The 20,236-nt window shown below is 39.7% G+C and overlaps 1 long non-coding RNA gene across 1 annotated transcript; it reads left to right on the top strand.

Annotated features, from left to right (window-relative positions):
• The first annotated feature begins 73 nt into the window (after positions 1 to 73).
• Positions 74 to 18,268, top strand: LOC136289385 (uncharacterized). The gene is made up of 3 exons (XR_010720785.1): positions 74 to 231; positions 14,540 to 14,617; positions 16,103 to 18,268. It is a non-coding gene; the product is annotated as an uncharacterized lncRNA (long non-coding RNA).
• The last annotated feature ends 1,968 nt before the right edge of the window (positions 18,269 to 20,236 follow it).

Below are 20,236 nucleotides of genomic sequence, written 5' to 3'. Positions count from 1 at the left end.
GGGCCGCCCCCGCCCCGCCGGGCACGGCCCTGCCCCGGGCCCGCCCCAGCCGCTGCTCCGCGGCCAACGGGAGCGCCAGGAGCCTTTAAAGCCCTGGGTCTTCTAGAAATGCGTCAAAATATGCACGCGAGCATTGGAGGACTAACCGCTGCTAAATGCTGCTGAAGATGTGAAGCCTACATATGCAAAAAGCTCCAAAGCAACAAGTAATGGAAGAGTTATTTGGAAAAGGTAATGGAAATTGAAGGGGGAATGCTCAAGGACTGAATAAAAAGCCAATCTCTAGAGCCCTAGTAATGTATTCAACTCGTTGTTGACTATTTCACAGGGAAAAGGTTGTCCTCATCTCCATCGTCTCCTCCAGACACAACCTAGGAGGATTTTGCAACACAGAATGCAGAATTGTCACAATGCAGGAATGCTGTGGGGGCAGAAGTACTTACAAAAAGGGATTTTAGTGCCCAGCAATATACTCGTTTACTCACTTGTGTTGGTTCCAGGGGCAAGGAAAGGGTTCCTAAAACTGCAAGACATCTGGAGGAGTGCCCGGACAGGAACTGGGCTGAGGTGGTATAGTGGGAAGAAATGGAAATATGACTGTAAAAATGGATTGAAGAAATGGAGGAGCAGTATTTGGGAAAAGGAGAAGACAAGACGCACAAGATACCATTTGAGGTTGTTTGTTTTGTTTTGGTTTTTTTGTTTTTCCTGCAGAAAGCAGGAAAAACCCTATAAGCAATCTATTTTTACTCTCCAGTCTATTGTTGATACCAAAATGACTCACAGGACCCAGGATGTTTAAAGTGTACATACAAGAAACTGGATGAAAAGCCATTTGTCAGATAAGCTTGTCACTTGTTGATACAGTTATCTGTTGTCAGTCAGCTGTGGGTTAGAGTCACAGCAGGGTATTAGAGGAAGTCTAAGTGCAAGCACTTTCAGCAAAAAAAATGAGTTCAGAAATTTAATTGCAGAGTTTTGAAATGGCTCTGCTTGGCAAAGACCTTCTCTCATAGGCTGCTTAAAGACAGAAGTGGTCTGCAAAGGCATGATTGAAACTGCCAGAATAGAAGCTACTGCTCTTGCCCTGTTGATAATGCCTCACTGGTATTACCATTATCTGTGCCATCTGACATTGTGTGTTTTTCTCACTCAGATTAGGAAAGACTCACAGAACTGAACCAGAGAAGGAGGGCAGTATGATGGGAGGACAGCCAGTGGGGGGTAATGATGCATAGCAAGATTTGTTCTTTAGTGTGCTGAGGTAGAAACCTGGTGTGCTGCCCTGTGACACATCCAATCTGCCTCTGACCATCGAAGAACGTGCCTTACTCACTGCTGTGACTGCCTGTCAGGTCTCACACTTCGTGAGGTTATGGGGAGAGAGTGAGTTATGCTGCTCCTAGCCAGATTTCACTCCATGATGACTCATTTGCAGACACATCATGTTTTTGATGTGCCTGGCACACAGTTGCAGTAACATCTTTAAATACCTGTATTGTGTAATCTTCAGCTGCCCCCTTTTTCTTGCAGATCCTCCCCAAAATGTGGTCCTGGCTGGTGAGATCTTGTTTCATAAATGATGGGAAGAGGGCAGGGATTGTTACAGACAAGGTACAGCTTGGTTTAGGATGGTGACATGAGATTTGTGCATTCTGATACTCCTCAGGGACATCATTGTTACCTTGGTTACATACTTCCCATTTTCACATTTAATGAATGAAAATATAATCCAATAATAGCAACGTTAAAAAAAGAGCACTTCAAAACCAGGCTTTAACAAAATGTGGGATTTCTTTAACTTGATTCTATTAAAAATACAGGTAAAGGATCTGCCTCCTGCTCCCAGCATAAAGATTTCTCCCAGCATTTACACAACATGAAGATTTTGTAGGCTTTATTCAGCCTTCAATACCTGAATGTTCAATTTCATAGATTACAGAGTTGAGTTTTGCAGATACCTTAAAAATCAAGGGAAATATTGTGTGTAAAATTCACATGAAATGCATGTGTGTTGGAAAATGCATAGCTGTTTGTTTTTTGACTTTGTACCGGATGCAAATATTTCTATGTGTAGTTTTGGTCAAACACCAAAGCTTCAGAAGCTCAGTTTTGTTACTTCTGAAAAACAGATTTAAAAAAAAAAAAAAGGAAATGAAGACCAAAATGCAACAGCACCACCCTGCTGCCATCTCTTTGTCAGATGGATAATAGCAAAAGATCCACTCAAATAATTACAGTTGAGTTAGTTCTAGCCAAGTTTTTCAAAAGTCATGTGAAATGAAAAAGTTAGGCTAACTAATCCCCACCCCAGCTCAAGCATGACTGTATTCAATTTTATTGCAGAAATAAAACTGTTTTAACATTCCTGGTAGTGAGAAACAGAGACAGTGAGAAACAGTCCATGGAGCCAGTGGAAAAATTGCTTCCATGGATAGGGGTTTCATAGCAACTGAAACAATATAGGTCAGGAGGAGAGTAAAAGGGATTGTTTAGCCCAGTAGTGACAAAATTCTGGTGCAGGCACCAAGTCTTTAACTGGCGTGGATCTGGGCTGGCACCAGGAGCTCTGAGTCACAGGGCCTTTGACAAAGAATCTGGCACTGAGCATCAGAAGCTTGCTGTCAGTCACTGCGCTGGTTCAGCCCCAAGCAGTAAGGCAGGTTTGAACATATCCACACACTGGTGACAAGTATTTGCCATCATGTGCTTCACATCCTCTGGTGGGGAGTCCATAAGGCCCCCAGTTTCAGTCCTGTCAATACATTGCCAAAAAAATTTTGCAGCATTTGAAGTTTTCTTCTGGTCTTTCTCCCAGCATCTGTGAGAACAGCTGGCTGTTGTTCTTGTCATAATGATGTATTACATATGGAAAACTATCACCTTAATGCCTCTGAAGCTTTTCTCGTCCAGATTACACAAATCCAGGTCTTGCATCCTTCCAGCACATATCACTGTGTGTGCTTTTCTCTGTTACAAGTTAATGTAAAAAATGCAGTGTGAGAATCTATGGTAGGAGAAGGTGATATCGTTTTACAAAATCTCTTAAGTACATTGGCTTTACCCACTCACAGTCCTTTTCTCAATGATTGCATTCCCTTACCCTCTCACATCCACAGAGTTGCAAGAACCAACAAGTGGTATGGGCAGGGTCACCTGTATACAACACAGAGGACCAGGGGGCCATGGAGCTCCATCCTTGGAAATATTCAAAAGTCACCTGAACACAGTACAGGTGGTCTTCCTTTAGCAAGGGGCATGGACAAAATGACCTGCAGAGGTCCCTTCCAGCCTCAGTACTTCTGTGATTCTGCAATTCTGTGAAGGGATGCCAGGTATCAGGTCCTCATCATCTCCCTTGGGCAGTGACAAACTAATTTTTGGACAGTTTTGTACCCAAGAACCAAAAATCACTATTACATGATTCTTTTGCATTGGACTGCTGCTTATTTCCACCTCCATAAATTTTAGGCAAGTCTGGTCTGAGTTTTTTAAGGCCGCAGTCTGTCTTATAGTTGGGCTGGAAATAAAAGGAATGGTGGATGTGATGTGACATGATGTGATGTGATATGATATTACCTTCTTCTTTTGTTAGAAGTAAAGTCCTATGCTGGCACGCAATCTGTGGTCTGGTTTGACTGGAACGGTAAATGCAGGAAAGAACCTTAGAGCTTTCTCTTGGGAACTATGCCCTTCCTTTTATATGAATACGGTCTGTTTATTAATTGAATATAATCCATCATTATCATGCTTATGCAGTTATATCCACTCATCCTTCATTTTTGTCCTCTTAATATTTCTACTGCACTTTCTTTCATTGCCTAACCCTTTATTTTAATGTACCGTGCTCAACAACAAATACTGTATTACAAGTAAGAACTCATCCACAGTGAATACTATTACTGTACCATTTTGGATGTGATTTTCCTTCCAACATGTCCACAGGAACAATTTTTATTTTTGTCTTCCCACAGTTGTCAACTCATATTTCTATTGCACTCTGCAATAAGTCTTAGATTAATTTCTGCATCTGAGCTCTTTGTCAGGCAGTTTCCCATTTTGTATTTCTGTAATTGATTTTCTGTTCCTAAGTGGGCATTTTTACCCTTGTTTTTATAATATTTCCTCATTTGATCAGTTCTTTGTTATTTTTCAAGATAATTTTGGATAGGAGTGTTTTTCTTGGTATCATCAAACTGCTGGGGGACAAAATTCCTATGGCCTAAACCACAGGCCTAGCAGAATAAAGTCCATGAGCATGCAGAAAGCAAACAGTCGGAAGATTTGGAGGACTTGGTAGGTCAAGTGTGATCCAAAAAAAAAAAACCTTGGAGGGAGTTTTGTGGGAAAGCTATCAATTATTGAAAGATATTAATGCCACTATGGCAAATTATATCAGTGCACATGAAATTTGGGAAAAAACCAGCCGGAGACAAGTATCACTGTGTGAAGATTTCTTTAAGGATACAGGAGTTGGAGTGGTTCATCACTGATGGATTCATTGCAGAGCAGAGAACACAGCTGTCTTCCTATTCTGCATTCTCAGTTGGAATGAAAGAAATAATTATCCCTGAGACCAAAAAAAGTCTATCCTTCCACATTTCACAAAACATTAGACTTTTTAATAACTGCAGGGGTATTGTGCCTTTGTGTCTGAAAGCAGGTAACTTTTACACCATTACTGAAACTTTGAAACTCAGTAACAGATCAGAGATCATTTGAAATGCAAAACCCCTGCTATAATGGAAAAACAAAATCAGAGAGAAGATAAAAGCTAACTAAAGAAATAATAAATAATATATATAAAAGTATTACATATGTTTAATAAAATGGTCATTCCACAAGAAATTCCCTTAAGTGCACCAAATTATTCACAGATTTGCTACATTAAAAGTCAGTAAAAGAAAATGTAGAAGAAACTTCCAGTTGACCACACCATATATTTTTCCTGGTATTGTTAAGTTAGTGCTTGCAATCTGTTCAAACCTGGAGAAAAAATGACTGTGAAGAGTTTTGAGATAATTGTGTTTATTTCAGTCTGATTCACAGATAGGGAGAGCAGTGAAGCATTAAGGGAAATTAAATTACCCAAATTCTGTAAAAGTCTAGTATTTTTCTTTTACCTTGGTTATATCTCCAGTTGCATGTAATCCTCACAGATTTCTTAATTCTCCCTCTTGCATGCAGCCTCTAGTCTGAGATGACAACTTCAGTCTCTTTTGCCCTCTATTGAGGTGAATTGGTAATAACAATTACCAAGGAAATGTGAGCTACAAATATCAAAGAGGATATAAAAAATGGATCTCAGACCAGTGGCGTGTGTAATTACTTGATGCAGAAGTCTGGTAAGGGCTGCCAAGTCTTCTGCTGACTCCTACCTATGAGTTCCTCCTGCCTTCTTCTTTCACTGGGTGTCCTTAGCATGGGAAGTAGATGTGGTAATCATCTGGCAAACTTTTTGTCTGATATTTCTAACCTGTTTAATACCAAGCTTTTAATTCTTAGGAAAGGTGTATATACATGGCCAATGTGTATCTTAGAATAATAGACTCAGAGTTATTTTTTTAACACAAATATCTGAACTCAGATAGTCCAGAATATTTAAACTTCAGGGAGATAATGAGGTTATTTCAAAAGGTGAATTATGAACAATAACATTCAGTCATTTTCTTGTCAGTGTGCTTTTCTAGTTTTTTTCTAGATATTTAAATTCTACTTGCAAAAAAAAAAAAAAAAAAAAAAAAAAAAAAAAAAAAAAAAAAGCCCCAAGTCTGTCTGGCTATCTCTAAGTCACAGGAAATGACTGTAGCAAATTTTACTCATTCTTCAAGAGAGACTATATTCTTAGTCATCCTGCCTTATTTTGCAAGTGCACACACACTACAGATGGGGAAGGCAAAGTCACCCACGTGTGTTGGTTAGTCCAGGTGAGCTACGTGACTAACCTGGCCAGGTCTTTCAAAGCCAGGGCTCCGACTTCTGCGTGTTGCTGGGGATACACTGAGCTGCTCTGAGCTAGCTGTAGTATTTGGGCATCACATTTGACTGCTGGGGAAGTTATGGCCCACACCTGTAGGGAAGCCAAAAGGTTTTGTCTTAGTGCTCTGAAAAAATGCAAAGAGCTGCATTTAGTACTGACCTGAACCCCACTGAAATGGTTAAACTAATTTGAATAATGCTGTGCATCATTATCGTGTCCAAGTGCAGGTACGCTCTGGTTGGGAAAGTAAAGGATAAATTGCCACACTTGTTGCTAAGTGTTTTTTACAGTGTCACTTTCTCAGTCACTAGGGGAAAAAAATTTCTGACGTAAACCAGGATGGAAATGACACAACCATAGCTGAGTGTTCAGATTACAAAAAAATATATATTTCAATGAAGTCTTTAACAGTTTTTTTTAATTTCAAATAAGAGATGTATATCCTGGAAAGATTAAATTGTTTGTGAATTCTGGAACATAAGGAGATAAAACATACTGGAAAAGTTGAAGAGTGACCATAATATTGTGGTAATACTACAGTTTTTTATTGCAGCTGCCACAAAAAACATCAAAAAAGGAGAATGTTTCTATAAATTTGCTCATTGAAGCCATGAGAGTTTATTTTTTGATAAAATAATGTATTAAGCTTTCTATTTCCATGTTGGCTTACTCAGACAATCTTCCCTGAGTAACTGAGAAAGCTCCACTCTGTAGAACCCAGTCAGCAATGTGTGTAGCAAACTTACCGTTCCATTATCAGTGGAAAAGATATTTTTTCAGGAAAAACCTGAATTTATCTGGTGAAAAAAGATGCATATGGGAGTTTATCAATGAGAAGGTCAGAAGGGGCTGTCTTGGCAGTTACTCATGCAGGTTACATCCTCTGCCATCATTGTCATCATCTCCCCTTAGTGTGGTGGCTGATCCATCCAACACTTCAGCCAATGTTCATTTTAACTGCAATTCCAGAGGGATAAGCAAGTGCTTCTTCTGCATGCTTTCAGTAAAGCTCTGTATTTGTGGTAAAGTGCTTTTGGTGACTGCTGTTGTACGTCTCCCCCACCACTTGCAAGCACAGATTTTCCATTAAAAGTTGAAGAGAGAGGAAGAAAGAGGAATTCTGAAATAAATCCCACATGTGGGTAAGTGACTTAATGTCAAAATACTTCCCAGCACTTTTAAAGATGATTTGGTTCTATCCTGTGGCCATGAAACATTCTTAAAATAACTTGTCAATAACTGTATCCTGCAGGGATAGAACAGGACCTTCTGGCATTAATGAAAACCTGGCAATCAAACTTCATAAGGCTTTACTTATAGCTGAAAGTGTGAGTACAATTGCACACTTAACACTTAAATGGCTTTCTTCTGTTTCCCAATCAGACTTCTTCTATCAGGATGGGTTGCTCTTCTGCTAGGGATGGTCTTAATTTTCATGTAATTTTCAGTAACATTGCTGTTTCTGGGTTGTTCCACTGTTAAATGTTATGTCTGTACTGGCTTGTGGTCATGTAAGTGGTATAAATCAGTAGACTCCACAACTGATGATGTGAGAGAATTCTGTGGCAGGCTTTAATACTTGCACAGGAGTTGGAGGAGCACATATATCTCCTGTATAAACTCCCCTTCCCCTTTGCTGCACAAGGAAATGATCTTGTCACCAGTCCTTCCTCCTCCTCCACTCTGTTATGTCATGTTGCACATCACTGTATTTCAAATTTACTCCAAGAAGGAATTACACTGACAGGCAAACAATGAGAGTTTTGGTCCTCCCGAAGAATGTGAAAGGAGGGGTTTTGTTCTATGCTGGTTTGGAGCCCCAGGAGGATTACCCACATTCTCTGCAAAGTATTTTTATTGCACTTGAAAGACATTTGGTTTTTTCTTCACATGTCTTCCATGTCTTGCAAATGGCAAGAAAGAAAACCACACTTATTTACTATGAAGCATTAAATATGTATCTATATATACATATACACTCATATCTATATCTATCTATAGATATAGATATAGATATACACAGAATGTAAGAATTTCCTTACCTCAAGCTATGAGTCCGTTTTAAGCAGCTTCTTTTTTTCTCTCCTTGTGTTATTTTGCTTTCCTTGTTTTCTATTGAAAGTGAGATTATAGGAGCCCTAACATATTAGTTGGGTAAGACTGATTTCATTCACCAGATAGAAGCAGAAAGCGAAACAGACAGATGTGTGAGGAAGCTGGAACCACAGACCAAGTTACCCATCCTTTGCCAGGTGTTTGACACCTAAGGTGATTTTAAAATGAGGAGTTTTCTGTTTGTCTCTGTGGCTTTGTCCTCAGTGCAGGCTGCTGCATCGCCAGGAATGTGGATGCTTTCTGCTGCCCAGGATCCTGTTTTGTTAATGCTTCCTCCTTCGGCCACTTGCCAGAAAATCACCTTGGAAACCAAGGCACCAGTTTCCATGGTCACTTGGAGGAGCATATGTTTCCTTCCATTGCATGGGGTATTGAGAGGAGGAAGCCCACAAGCATTTTTTGCCAGAATAAATGCGGCGGGATTGGACTCAGAGAGCTGCATCCCGACCTTATTTCCTCCATCAAATCCCACCAGAACTGCAGAGGATAAACAAGCGCAAAATGTAGCTTTACATGGATGTCCTCACAACTGAGATGTGAAATGACATCTACAAACAACTTGCCTCTGACTTATTATCCAGAGAAACTCAAGAGTGAGATAAACAGGAATAAAACAGAACCTTGTTCTCATCCCCCAAATGCAGGCACATAAAATTACACGAACAAGAAAAAAAAGTCTTTAAAAGCACTCACCTGATGGTTGAGGTGAAAACTAGCAGTCGCAGGTCAATCTAAAGGTGAGACTGTGGCCCTATCCCACACTCAGAAAGGGCCCATGACTCACTGTAGGAAAAAAGTACAAACAATAGCATGAGGATTTGTCCTGACTCCCATTCTAGTTGGATTCAAGCACTGTAGGATCAAAGGCTAAAAATGCAGAGGAGGAACTTGTTGACTTCCTCTAAGGAAAGGCAGAAATGTTCCTCAGGCTGCTGTGTTAAGGCTCCTCTTTGTTTTGACCACCATAGGCTGCAGCAGAAGCATCTTCACATCAGGCATTGTATTCAGGTCAGAGAAAACACAGCAAATTTTAATACTCATCTGTGGCTTAAACTTTTCCAGGTAAAGGTTGTCACAATTCCCCTTCCATCTAAACGTTAGTTTCCTTCTGAAAGGTGCTATACCCATCAAGTTCCTTAGAGAAACAACATGCCTAACCACAGGGTCCAGAATGATGGTTATCATGAAGTGACCAAATCCATGCTGTGATCCTGCAAAGTACCAGAAAAATCTATCTAACATTTTGCCACAGTTTTCCAGATCTGCAATTTGAAGCCATGGTAATTGCTTTGTGAACAGCAACTCTGCTTGTTGCTGTTGGAAATTAAAGTTTCAAAGCAAGAGATTTTCCTTCCCATTTACAGATGTGACCATTCTCAAACTTGTGTCTGAGACACCAAGTCACTGTTTCTTGATTCTTACTTTTCTAACCTTCCATTCTGAAGGAAAGTGATTAGATAAACTGGAAATTAGGAGGATCCAAAGTCAAATACCACAAGAACATTTTCTGTTATATCTGATGTTTCAATATGGGGATGTGACAGATCACCGCCAATGCACAGAAGGGTGTGAACAGCTTTGATCTTATTTTGCTGAAGATATGAGCTGAATAAATGCCAACCAGACAGTCCAGGAACTACATAGAATGGTAGCAGTCCTGAGCAGTTGCTCTCTCTCTAAGCCAACATGCCCTTAGCACCCAAAATGGCCCTGCATGTTATTTTCCACATGGTACTGAACTATGCAGAGACTAATTTATATGATTGCTGTGGCCCTTTCAAAATAATTTAAAATTAATCAGTTCAGTAAATTCAGGCTGTTTGGGGCACACTGGCTAACCTGGATAGCCCATTTAATCACATTAACTCACAGAAATACATTTGTGGGAACTACTGTTCAATGATGAGTTGGTTCTCTGCCATGTGATATCCCCTCAGAACACCAGGGATGGCTTTTTATTGCCATCAGCAACTTTGATTCCCCTGAAAGTGGCTGATGGTTTTCAGTAACCACAGCTCAAGTGAAGAGTTCACCTCTTCACTGACCAATTTTGTGGCTGCCCTGCACAGCCATGGATAGAGTTACAGCCTTTAACGGCTAACAAGTGGCAAGAAAAATCAACTCTGCTTAAATTAACTTGAAAGTTCACTTTCAGAAACATGTATCTGCACCTTCAATACTTATTTATTTGCAATTTCACCACCATGTTTTTGTATTCCATCAATTATGATCAGTTTCTAAACAGATACAATAAATACTGCAGCACAGATTTCATCTCTTTATGGGCAGGGTGCAATGTGAATTGGAGCCTTCACTACACCCCAGGACCCCCAGAGAGGCTGTGGTCACCTGTTTTCTGTTGTTGTTGGCCATACACTCCAATTGCCCTGTACATGAACTATTTAAGCAAAGTCTAATATTAGGCCTGGCTCACTAACTTTATTTACTTTTTGCTAGGAGATTGCTTTGCTTCTAAATTATGCATGCCTAAACTGCAAACATCAGTTTCTCCTAAACTCTCTCCCTTAACTGGATATGACTAAATTAATTATGTTAATTCTGTTAAAATTGTTTTCAATAATCCATTATTTTCTGCTGCAGATATTTAAGCAGAAGCAACTTGGTTTGGCCATAAGAATGTGGCATGTCAAACTACTCTATTTGTCACTCTTTCTAAAATGACATTAAAAATAGTTAAACAACATGAAATGGCTGTGATTTTAATTGAGAAAACTTTAGGAAATGCCAAATGTTGGCCGTCTGCACTTTCTTAGTGGGTTTACGCATTGTATGTACTTAAGTTTATATTCCATGAAACATCTTTTCCCACCAGTCTTATCATGTTCCTTTTATCCCACCAGTCTTATGGAAAAATAACAACAACAGCATCAACAAAAATAACGTAATTACACATAGTTATTATGTGGACAAAAAGGTTTACATGATACCTAGTGTTCTCAGGAATGGAGCCTTAACTAGCTAAAAGTAAAATAATATTAGAGCCCTGCCTTGGGAAGCCTTAAGAATAAGTGCTTGTGACAGATTCCCTTCAGAGAAGTGTCAGAGCAGAGCCCTGGGAAGGTAAGTTGAACACAGCCCGGCACATGGACCACAGTAAATACAGGATAGTGTGGCTAAAGCAAAACACTGAGCAGGTTCTTCTCTGAAGAGGTTCCAAGCAAGGGTCCTATGGTGAAAATAGCACTTTTTAATGTAACTGCAGTTAGTGTCAAGATGTAGAAGTTTTTTCAACAGCAGCCTTTGTGCATGTGTAGTACAAACAAATCTATACTATTTTGCAGTATTTACATTATTTACAACAGAGAACGAAACTTCTATAAAATAATTTCCCTGATCATTTCTGTCAGTGATGCATCTATGCCACTGAATATTTTGTATGTGGTTTTACTCTCAGACACTGAATATAAATGTCTTGCTCCATGCTGGATTTGGTTGTCTCTGCAGAGTGATTTTTCTCTTTCCAAATGTGACTGGCAGCTCTTAAGAACAGCACACACATGCTGCAGCTACCTGGGGATGCAATTCTATTAACTTCTCTGAGGTTTTCCAATGCATGCTTATATTTTGATTGTTGGCAAGACCTTTGTAAGACAAGGTCATACATGAGAGAAGGAGGACAGGGAGAACATGGCATTTTAGCTTGGCACACAGACCAGCAGTGCACTGCCATGGCAGTGACCTACCCTTTGCATTTGCCAGCAAGGGGCTCCTGCTGACATCAAACCCATATCCCCTCCCTCCCCTTCCAATCTCCAGTCCATCTCACTTTTGGGGCTTGGTTTATGACACAGGAGGTTGTATAAGTCATAAAGAAAAGATCCCATTACTCTGGTTTGGAGAGCTGCACAGAGAGCTCCAATATTTCAGGATGGAGATAGGAATTTTAAACCTTCCCATCCCATTTCTCAGGACTGTGTGAATCCATCCATCTCTCTGTTAGCAGGGGCAGAGGAAGGGGATAGTCCTTGGTGGAGCTCACCTCTATGTTGTTGGGAGGGAAATTTGGTCCCTTTTCATCCCTTCCGTGCCTGAGTCTTTATGTAGGACCTGAGAAGTCAACCTTCACATGCTTCTGATGTCTCTGCCCTTAGAGACATAACTCTCCTGGTCACACAGACTGTCCTAAACATACTTTTCCCCAGATATTTCTGGGGACATTCCTCTGGACTTCCAGGGATAAGGCATGCCTGGCTGTGAGCTGAGACTGATGTGCTGATGGAGGAAGAAGCCCAGTTTAAGACAAGAGTCTCTGTGATCATGAGGGGTATAAACCGAGCTGCTGAACTCCACCAGCTCTGTCTGCAATTCACAGACTGCCTGCAATGCCTGCCTTGCAGCCACATGATACAGTGTTTTGACCTGGTTTTACAGTTCTTGTCAGAGAAGAACAACATTTCTGACTCCATAGTCTGATCTTTTGCCTTTGATATACCCAACTAATGCAAAAAGATTTTTTTTTTCTGAGCTCCTCAAACCTTTGTAAATATCTAATCTCAAAGTCAGAATTTCATTCTGAAAGATGGTTTCAGTGAGGGTGAGCGTACATTATGCTAAGGCTTGGACAAAATATCTTTGCAGGTGTTGCTTGTAACAGCTGTATTTAATTCAGAATAAAATATAGGAAACAATAAAGCTCCTTCATGGAATTAGACGACTAAAAAAAGAGAGCCATTGCCAAGATCATAGCAATATACACCATTGTAAAGATACCAGATAAATAATAGTTTTTTGGGCTGCAAAAAAATGCAGAGGTGTGGACACTGTTTGATGGAGGTAAATGTGAAAAGAAGCTGCAAAACTGTCACAGGCTGACACAGAAACATCAGAAAAGCAAGGAAATAACCACAGCGAGTATTAGGCATGTAGCCTCAAAAAAAGTCAGTTGCCAGAGACATCTTTCCATGACAATTCTACTGCAAGGATTTTAAAATTGAGAATAGGGTGTTGGCCTTTTTTTGAAATCTTTGGTTTTAGTCCTTATACATTAAAGGGAAAAAAGTCAGACAAGTATCTAACTTCAACATTGTTTTTTTCTTTCTGAAGGAAACTTCCATTAAGACTCCAAACACTGAATAGCAGTTCACATTCAAAAAAAAAAAAAAAAGCATCCGTCCCCAGAATCTTGCCATAATTTCCTGTGAAATTCAATGTATTATGCCAGGAATAACAGTAACAAGAGCAACAAGTAAATATCATTATGGCCTATGCTTGTTTCATACCTCAACTAAAACAGCTCCAGCTCTCCTTCCTGCTTTCATGTGGAGCTAGGAGAGATTAAGTGGGCAGTGATAGTAGCACTTCTCCATGGACACGAGCTTTTCCCAGTCAGTAGGAGCAGGATGTCTTGCCCAGGAGCTCTTACCTCTGTCAGCCTGAAGGAACCTCCATCTTACCCTTATTCTGAAGATTAAGGCTGCTTCCAGGCTTGAAGTAGCACTTGAAGCTTTGAACACCAGGAATACACTCTCTTTCTGGTCCTATAGGGACCTGTAAGAGGTCATGGAAGCACCATGAAGGCCAACTAGGTCTGGCTTTGAGCATTAGATTCTCCTTCTTTGGTGAGTTTCTTGCCTGTACAGTAGCTTGGGCTTCCTTGATGAAAGCTTCTTTCTTCATAATCTGCAAAGCTTCCTCATAGCATTGACAGAAGAGAAAAAAAATCATCCTTTCTTGTGAGATCAAAGGGCCAGCACCCATGGAGCATCTGTTTGACAAAAATGGTCTAAGTTTAAAGAGACTCCTTACACCATGATGTGTAAGAGAGGAAAGGGTGGTTGTAGCAGAAAGCCTTTGGAGGTTTGGGCAGATGAAATGAGTCACCAAGGAAAACTGTGTATTGTAGTGAAAGTAGGTAGAAAGCTCAAGCTTGGAAGCACAGACTAGCAGCTCCTGTAAAGTTTGTTTGTGCATTTGTCAGCCTTAGCCTTGTGGGACTAGTTAGTTCTTCAGTGAATTTCCATCTCCTAGAGCTCTTTGAAACTTTCTGTAGTTGCACACAGCCCTGAAAATCCAGGCTAGGCTTAGTATTTAAAATACTAGGCTTAGTATTTTATTAATGTTCATAATTTCTGAAGCGCAGAACAAGAGACGAACATGGAAAGCTGCTGAAACCCATAGGGTATAGACAGAAAATAAAGCAAAATGATGATTTTCAAGCATATGCTTTCATTAAGAATGAATTACCAGGTGGTTCTGGCTTTGGTTATGGCCAGTGGTACAACGCTCTCACAAATTCAAGAGAGATCTGCCACCACTTGTGAATAGAACAACTTAGTAAAGGAAATAGTTTCAGAATACATACCAGCATGACAAAAAAAAAAAAAAAAAAAAAAAGACTGCCTATTAGAAGCTAATAAAACTTGAAAATTGTTTTAAAGAAAATAGAGTGTTCCTTGAAATCTTTCTATTTACATTTTGATATAGGTATGGCCATACAAATGTCGTGGGCTTTGAATATCTGAACATCACGAAGTTGCCTCATCCAGGAGTGATGCCTGTCAAGTAAGCCCAACTGCTAGGATCTGCCTGATTTTTGGGAAGGCTGCAGGAGGGCAGGGATATGGGCAGAGCCCAATCGTGTGTTCTGGCTTCCCTTGGCTGCTTGGGACCCTTCAGCTGTGCCTGCCAGCACACAGGAACTTCATGCCGTTTCCCCCATTTTCTGCTGCCACACTGGCCACCATCAGATGGTCTCAGCATGCAGTGAAGGAGCCAAGTGTCTGCCTGGTGCTATGGATATCTGAGTGTTTTAAGGTGAAATATACTGCTAATCAGAACTAAAGATAAGCCCTTTCCCTTGTCATATATGGGCTGGCTTTTCATGGAAACAGGTAATCTATCACGAGTATAAAATGGGGTGTGTTGTGATGGTACTGAGATGGTCAGTGTGAAGGTGGCATTTGTAGGTTGCTTCATCCTATAATGTCACTCACCACTGTCAGAAGGAAGCTGTTACTAGAAAGCCTCAGCAGACGTTATTACATTATCCAGCAGAAGAGATGCCATTAGGCATTTTGGCTGAAGGGAGAGGCCATTATGCTTCAGAACTCCTTTCCAGTACCACATAGGTTAATAATTCATGACAATTATTTAGTTGATCTTGATATAAGGATCACAAGGCATAGCTAGGCTAAAAAATTCTCAGGACCACAGGAAAAATCATTGACAGACCAAGGAAAAGCAAGGGAAAGAATCCAGGCTCACAGTCTGGCAAACCTGAGTATGTTTAATTTACAGACTGCTTGTCATAATTGCTTGTGTCTGCCTGTAGAAATGGATCTTTATGGAAAAGTCCAGGATTTTACCTGAATAGTCCAGGACTGGGTAGATCGTTTCTCCAGGGGAAGAAAAAAAAAGAAAAAAAGAAAAAAAAAAAAAAAGAAAAAAAAAAAAGAAGGAAAACTTCTAACTAGTTTTGGATAAAATGTTGTCTTTATATTTAAATTTTCCCACAAATAACATCAAATAAATTATCAGAGACTGCAAAGGCAACTGTAAAACTAGCATTTTCTACAGAGGCATTCTAAGAGAAAGCTCTGCAAATGATTCATACTGAGGTAGCTCCAGTGACTCCAATTGCATTAGGTGACTTATGCCTACCCAATACATGTGTGTGTGTGTCTGTAATCTAGAAATAAATTGGTACTGAAAGTGACTGAAAAAAATCCCTAAACCTAATATGCTGTTTTGGTGGTAAGATAGATGATAGCTAATTGTTATGATCTTATATGAAAGAGTACAGAGTTATTTCATCTGGGCACTTAGTTTCCTGATTGTTTTGAAAGAGTCACCACTAGCGTGGAGTGATTTCCACTGCTGTATTCCGCAGCGTGTGGCAGTCACGTTGGTGCAATTAAACACACGTTTACTCATGCACACCCAGTGCAGGCACTAACAGCCACTTAACTAAAGTCACTTTTACCCATAATTTATACGCAGTCCTGGGGTAGCTCATTAGTTCTCTCTCACTGCTGTTTATATATCCAGGAGCTTTGTCAAAGAGCTGGGGATTGTTTGCAGCTACCTTTGAAGCAGAAGGCGCGGCGCCGGAGAGGAGCCCGGAGGAGCCCAGGCCGCCTCCTGATGGCAGCACGTTCCCACGGACAGAGCACGCCCACCCTGCCCGCCGAGAAGAGGAAAGCAGTCACCGAAGGGGGATAGAAAAGAGAAGGGGAAAAAAAAATCCCCCCAAACCCAAACAAACAAACAAAATCCCTAAAACAGACTAACAAAAACCCCCAAAACCAAGCCAAACAAGCAAAAAACGAACCAAATTAAAAAAAAAACAAACAAACAAAGAAGTCCCCAAAACAAAACAAAAAAGAGCCAAACAAAAAAAACCAGCAACCCCCCAAAAAACAAGCAAAAAAAACCCCAACCAAAGAAACACCACCCTCACAACAACAAAACCCCCAAAATCACCCTAACCCCGCCCCGCCCCCCAAAAAACCCCCAACAAAACCCAAACAAACGGAAAACAGAGAACCAACAAAAGAAAGAAGGAAAGAGAGAAAAGGGGGGGGGGGGCGAGGAAGAAAAAGAGAAATGAAAAATAAGAAAGACAAATATCAAAAAAAGGAAAAAGGAAAGGAAGAAAGAGGGAAAATAGGGAGGAAAGAGACCTTTTTGTAATTTACTGAAAGGGAAATTATTTACTGTTACATATTTTGCGCCTTCATGCTAGGAAAAGAATATCTATTATTTGGATCATTTCAGTGTAATGTTTTGAGGATATGATTAAGTTTGAAATGGAAACATTTATTTTTCACTTTGTCACTGCTTTTTATTCCGTCTAAGCAAATACTTGTCAATTTACAAATATTGAAGAGACAATCTAAGCCCAGGACACTGATTATTGAAGAGGCAGGCTTTCCTTACAGGTTGCCCATTGTCTTGGAAACCTATTGTGGGCAGAGCTCTTGCTACCATTGGTACACAGAAAAATGGTGTGGTTTTTTTTTCATGATGAAAATACAGACTCTGGATTTCCAGGAAATGAATGGTATTGCTGCTTTCGATTTTAACACTATAACTTTCAGCAGATGCAAGACTTTTAGTTTGGGGTCACACCTCCCTGACTATTATGAGCTGAGTTCATAAGTTGAGTTAGCCTTACCATATCCATTCTTCTCCACCTGGAAGCTGCAGTCCAGACTTTTGGTGACAGCTGTGTGAGAAACCTGCCCACGGCCTTGAATGATTGTTTGCCAGCTGTCTTGTCTGCTGGCATTAGTGTGCAGCCTTGTACAAAAGCTGTTCCTGGAAATGCATTTACTGAGTTCCACTGTTGCAAAGGAATGTAACAGGATATCAGGTTAAAGCTATATTTTTCTTCAGTCATCTTTGTCAGGCAGAAGATTGGACTCTGTTTGCTGTCAGACTACTACAAACTGGTATATGTCACTAATCTAAGTGTATTGATATGAGAACACATATTAGACACTACATCATGCCAAAGGAAAGCTTCCTACAATGCTAGAATTCTGTGTGCTTTTGGTTTTTGCATCCCATTTCAGTTCTCTCCACCATCAGAAGTGAGATATATCAACCCTGATAAAGTCTGTTCTGGGCTCTGTGAACAGTTATCGTCCTTTGACTGCTGGCAGTGAGAAATACTTCAGCTAAAATTTGAGTACGTTATTGGAATTAAAATTTACAATGTAAGTAAAAGAGACTTCGAGATCCAAGATATGCAGCAAGGCTTAACCTGGAGAGTTTGCAGAGTTTAATGCTGGAGAGTCACTCAGAGTCTGTAAGCTCTCTCTTATTTATTTGTAACAGTGTAAACTTAGGAAAACAGTAAATTGAGTTTTTAAAAAAACTGATTTACAGGAAAGCAAAGTAGAGCAGCAACTGTTTAAGTGACTATTTTATCAATAATAGTGGTTACATAAATAGCAGTTACATAAATATCGGAATATAACTCAGAAGTTGCATGTTCCTTGTTTGCAAATGTAACAAGGATGTTCTTCTTCTGTTCTGTAAGAAACTCTGTGTGTGTTTACACTCCTGCTCTCCAGACCCCTGCATTATATAGAATATTTTCAAAATAACTAGTTCCTTTTCAAAACTTGCATAGACACATAGGTCAAGCCCTCATATCTAGCTGAACAGATATACACTGCAATAAAACTCACATGTATAAACTTCCAATTCCTGTATTTTTCAAGGTTTATTACTTTCGCTAAATACGTTGTACAGTTTATATATACATTATATATACATGTGCAGATTGCTCTTATTCCTTAGAAGAGATTTTGACTACTCACAGAAAAGCTGGGAGACAGACAAAAAATATCTGCAGTCACTTATTCTGTAGTGGATTTTTATATTCTGAATTTCAGTTTGCTGCATTCTAGACTGATGTCCAGTTGAGTATGTGCCACTGAGTATGGACTGTTCTTTCTCATTGGGGTGGGAAACTTGGCACATATGGTTTTCTCTGGAAAACACCAATGACTTCAGACCAAATGAGAACAACAAGAAGTCACATAACATGCTACCTGAGGAGCCTTGTGATTAAAGTAAATTTCATGGTATGAATTAGCAAAGAGAAATGAAATTGACTGATTACAGCTCATGCTCCCAAACCCATGCCATCTGAAGATGTTATCTTTTCCCTTAACTACTGAATCATTTACACCAGACTTCATGAGACATCTGGTCTGAGCCAGACCATAAAAAATAAGAGTATGGGTACCCCTTCAAGCAGCACATCTCAAATCCTAACTGAAATTGCTCCTGAAATGGGATCTTGAAGACTTAAATGTTGAGCAGGACGCGATCTAAGAGTAACCAGTGAAAAACACAAGGAAAAAAAAAAGCCTAGACTCACTACTTTTCTCTTTGTTGATACATATTCCATATATTCATATATACTCATATTTCAATATTTCATATACCACTTGTTCAAGAACTAAGAGCATATTTCAAGCCCTCCTCTGAGTGTGTTACATACATTCATGAATTAAAGCCTACAGTGTTTCCTTGATGATTTCACCCTCTGCTCAAAATAATTTTTGACTTTGTAACATTTCATTTATACAACGATTACTTTGATTCTCATTGTTTGAATCATAACTGTATTGTTTCATTGTAGTTAGTCTTCCTACAGTTGGAATAGTTAGGTTCAGATTTTAACTGACTTTGAAATGCTAGCTTCATAGATTTTCAATAGAAGCCTGAAATCCTGCAGAGTTGTTGTTTTCTTTCAAGGCTGGAACATATGTCCACCAATCATGGATAGTAGAAGTACCCTTAGATGATAAAGTCTCTTTTTTCTCTTTATTAGACAGTCTCTGGTCACTTTGCTCACATTGAAGTGGGGAAAAAGACAACTACAATCCTGGATATTTGAATCTGTCCTCACTGACGGATAGAGAAAGCTATTTTTTTAAATGCCCAAGTCAAATTCAAAATGGAGCAGAGTTCTATGTCAGGGAAGAGGTTACTTTTATTTTACTCAGTACAGATAAAATTTAGGCTGAAAATTAATGCAGATATGCATATTCCTGCACTAGAGCTGCATTGTCATTAAGAATCCTTGACTATAATTTTGGTATCTTTGGTCTTAAGGTAAGTTGCCAGTGGTGCTGCTACTGGAAAGTGCCAGGATCAACCATAATTGACTTCTCCACGCAAAGCTTTGAGCTATACCAAAATTTGGGAAATCATATTGGAATACATGAGGTGGAATACATGAGGAATATATGTTCTTCCCTTCCCTACTGATGAAAATTGAGTTAAAAAATTTAAAACACAGAGAAGCATATTTCTCAAAATGACTTGAGAAAAAATATTTAAATTCAAAGGATTATTGTGTTTTATCATGTTTTAATGATTAAATGAAATGTTGAACCACTAACTTTCAAAAACAGAGGATGGATACCTGATATTACTATGAGAGGCAGCAAATGGTGAAATCAGTAGTAACCTTGGCAATTGCCTTGGTTTCCCATCTTTCTCTAGCAGTCACAACAGAGATGTCACTGAAGCAATTTGTCTCTTTGCTTTTCATGGCCACCTCCTCCATTGTACAGCCTGGCTTGCTGTCCAGACTTGAGTGGTTTGGAAATGTGGATGAGATCATCAGCTGGCTTTAGCAGCACCACTGTTGTGGGC

The sequence above is a fragment of the Chamaea fasciata genome, unplaced genomic scaffold (genome assembly GCF_029207755.1).
Source record: "Chamaea fasciata isolate MVZ Bird 193981 ecotype frontalis unplaced genomic scaffold, bChaFas1.0.hap1 SCAF_5, whole genome shotgun sequence".
Lineage (NCBI taxonomy): Eukaryota > Metazoa > Chordata > Aves > Passeriformes > Sylviidae > Chamaea > Chamaea fasciata.
The sequence above is the reverse complement of the archived record's forward strand: the minus strand, read 5'-3'. Positions and strand labels throughout refer to the sequence as shown.